Source organism: Leucopleurus acutus, assembly GCF_964270905.1.
Source record: "Leucopleurus acutus genome assembly, chromosome: 13".
NCBI lineage: Eukaryota > Metazoa > Chordata > Mammalia > Artiodactyla > Delphinidae > Leucopleurus > Leucopleurus acutus.
The window spans coordinates 56663616-56667595 of NC_139155.1; the positions used below are offsets into that span (position 1 = coordinate 56663616).

Genomic DNA, 3980 nt, shown 5'->3' on the forward strand with positions numbered 1-3980 from the left:
GCATGGAGCAATTTTAGAACACATTGCTTCCCGCAGATTCAGTACCTCTAATCAACTGATGTTCAATTAGTTGCCCTCTCTTTCTCTTTACTTTTCTTCCTGATTACATTTTATCCATATTCACAAACTATTTAAATAATATTTCAAATGCTTAGGAGAGACATGTGCATGGCATACACAAACACATCTCTAGACACATTCATGTTTATTTGGCTAAGCGTTAATAAATATATCATAGCTTAGCACATACAATGAATGAGTCTGTGGCTGTACCTTGCATCTATCATCATAGGCTTTGGTTTTTGAGAAAAGTACAAAACGCTTAAGCGTAGATAACATCTTTCTGATTCCTCCAAAGGGTTGGGTTAAGGAATTAGATTAGTATCGATTTTTTGTATTAATAGACTTTATTGTTAGAACAGTTTAAGGTTCGTAGAAAACTTCAACGGAAACTATAGAAAGTTTCTTTATACCCTTCTTACCCTCTACGGTTTCCCTTCTTACCCTCTACGGTTTCCCCTATTATTAACCTCTTGTATTAGTGTGGTCCATCCATTTGTTACAGTTGATGAACCAATACTGACATATTATTATTAATGAAAGCCCATAGTTTGCATTAGGGTTCACTCTTTGAGTTGTACAGTCTATGGGTTTTGACAAATGTCTAATGGCATGCATCCACCATTACAGTATCACGCAGAATAGTTTCACTGCCCTAAATATTGTCTGTGCTCCGTATTATTCATTCTTCCCTCACTCCCCAGGAATCCCTGTCAACCACTGATCTTTTTTTACTGTCTTCACAGTTTTGCCTTTTCGAGAACATCATATACAGTTGACCCTTGGACAACACAGGTTTGAACTGCGTGGGTCCACTTACACACAGATTTTTTTCAATAGTAAATACTACAGTACTACACGATCCACCGTTGGCTGAATCCATGGATATGGAACTGCAGATATAGAGGGAGGAACTGCATATATGGAGGACCAACTATGTCATACACAGATTTTTGACTTCATAGAGGGTCAACCCTAACCCCTGCTTTGTTCAAGAGCCAACTATAATCGGAATTATACAGTATGTAGCCTTTTCAGACTGGCTTCTCTGACTTAGTAATATGTATTTAATGTTCCTCCATATCTTTAAAAAAATTTTTTTTAAAATTTTATTTATTTTTGGCTGTGTTTGGTCTTCACTGCTGCGTGCGGACTTTCTTTAGCTGCGGTGAGCAGGGGCTACTCTTCGTTACGGTGTAAGGGCTCCTCATTGCAGTGGCTTCTCTTGTTGCGGAGCACAGGCTCCAGGTGTGCAGGCTTCAGTAGTTGTGGCACGTGGGCTCAGTAGTTGTGGCTCGCAGGCTCTGGAGCCCATGCTCAGTAGTTGTGGTGCATGGGCTTAGTTGCTCCACAGCATGTGGGATCTTCCCGGACCAGGGCTCGAACCTGTGTCCCCTGCACTGGCAGGCGGATTCTTAACCACTGTGCCACCAGGGAAGCTCTGTTCCTCCGTGTCTTTTCATGGCTTAATAGCTCATATATCTTTAGTACTGAATATTATTGTATTGTCTGGATATACTACCATTTATCCATTCACTACTGAAGGATATATTGATTGCTTCCTAATTTTGGCAATTATTAACAAAGCTGCTGCAAATATCTGTAGCAGGTTTTTGTGTGGACATTAGTTTTCTACTCATTTGGGTAAATACCAAGGAGCACAACGGCTGGATCGTACACTAAAAATGTTTATTTTTATAGAAAACTGCCCAATTGTCTTTCAAAGTGGCTGTACCACTTTGCATTCCCACCAGCAATGGACAATTGTTTATATTGTTCCATATCCTTGCCAGCATTTGGTGGTGTTAGTGTTCTGGATCTGGGGCATTTTAAGACGTAGCGGTAACTTGTTTTAATTTGCATTTCCCTAAGGGAGGATATAAGATATGGAACATCTTTTTTTTAAGGTTATTTGCCATCTGCATATCTTCTTTCATGAAGTATCTGTTCAAGTCTTTTCCTCACTTTTCAATCAGAGTGTGTGTGTGTGTGTGTGTGTGTGTGTGTGTGTGTGTGTGTGTCTGTGTGTGTCTGTGTTTTCCTACTGTTGGGTTTTAAGAGCTCTTTGGATATTTTGGATAGCAGTTCTTTAGATATGTCTTTTGCAAATATTTTCTCCCAGTCTGTGGCTTTTCTTCTGTTTCTCTTGACAGTGTCTTCCACAGAGCAGAAGTTTTTCATTTTAGTAAATCCCAACTTAATTTTTTCTTTCACAGATGGTGCTTTTGGTACTGTATCTAAAAACTGACCGTCAAACCCAAGGTCACCTAGCTTATGCTCTTGCTATCTTCTCGAAGTTTGATAGATTTGTGATTTACATTTTTGTCTGTGATCCATTTTGATTTCATCTTTGTGAAAAGTGTAATAAAGTCTGTATAAATTATTTTTGTATATGAATGTCCAATTGTTCAGACACCATTTGTGGAAAAGTCAATCCTTTCTCCATTGAATTGCCTTTTCTCCCTTGTAAAACATCAGTTGATTATAAATGTATGAGTCTATTTCTGGACTCTCTATTCCACTGATGTATTATTTCTATTCTTTCACCACTACTGTGCCATCTTACTAACTGTAGCTTTATATTAAGTCTTGAAGTCAAGTAGTATTAGTTGTCGGTTCTCTGGGTTTTTGTTTTGTTTTGTTTTTTCTTTGCGGCATGTCAGCTGACAGTTTTATTGCATGGGGTAAGGGGATACATCGCTCACGAGCTCTCGGTGGGGCGGGTCCACTTCCTCTTCACCATCACAGGCTTCTGGCTGCGCAGGATGGCGGCTGGCTCTGCGGATGGCGGCCATGCGCAAATCTGGGCAGTACTTGTTTTTTCGGATCATGTGTCGGTTGCTGCTGAGGGTGGCCTGGGCATTCTCGTGGATGGTGGTCCGCACATAGGAAGTGGCTGGCTTTCCCTGGCCGGATCTCCGCTTCCTGACCACCACGACCCCTTTGCCGTCCGCCGCCACCTCCACGCCCACAGTCTTGCGGTGAATGAGCCCGTTGTAGCGGAAGGAGTTGGGAGCCTTGAGGTTATTGGGTTCGGTGCTGTACGTCTGCTTGTTCCTCTTGATCAAGAAGCTGCAGCAGGTCCTCATGATGATCTACTGCAGATGCACGGACATAGCAGCAGCTCCTCTCCTGGCGGGAGCCAGAGACGGAAAGGCCTCTGGCTTTGTTCTTTTTCTTTATTATTATATTGGCTATTCTTGGCCTTCTGCCTTTCCATATATACTTCAGAATCATTTGGTTGACAGTGCCAAAAAGCTTGCTGGGAATTTCATTCAGATTCTGTTAAATCTACTGATTAAATTAGGAAGGATTGACACCTTAATCATAGTGACTCTTCCTATCCATGGACGTGGAATACCCACCTATTTAGATCTTCTTTGATTTCTTTCATCAGAGTTTGTAGTTTTCCTCATACAGATCCTGTACGTATTTTTTAGATTTACATTTAAGTATTTTAATTTTCTGGTGCTAATAATGTAAATGTTACTGTGTTTTTAGTTTCGAATTCCAATGGTTCATTGCTGGTATATAAGAAAAATTGACTTTTGTATATTAATTTTGTGCCCTGTAACCTTCATATAATTGCATATTAGTTCCACTAGTGTTTTTGTCAATTCTTTTTCTACATAGACAATCATGTCATCTGTGAACGCACAGCTTTATTTCATCTTCCTCAAGCTGTACAAATTTTATTTCCTTTTTAGTCTTATCGCATTAGCTAGGACTTCCAGTACAGTGTTGAATGGGAGTGGTGATACGGGACATCGTTGCCTTGCTCTTGATCTTAGAGGGAAAAGCTTCTAGTTTCTCACCATTAAGTATAACGTTAGTTGTAGGATGTTTGTAGATGTTCTTTATCAAGTTGAAGAATTTCTCTATATTCCTAGCTTTCTTCGACCTAGGACACCTTCCTTACT

At 40.3% G+C, this 3980-nt stretch overlaps 1 pseudogene across 1 annotated transcript; it reads right to left on the reverse strand.

Annotated features, from left to right (window-relative positions):
* Positions 1-2677: 2677 nt before the first annotated feature.
* Positions 2678-3209, reverse strand: LOC309970634 (large ribosomal subunit protein eL28-like; annotated as a pseudogene). Its single transcript has one exon. The product of its transcript is annotated as a large ribosomal subunit protein eL28-like (transcript).
* Positions 3210-3980: the final 771 nt, after the last annotated feature.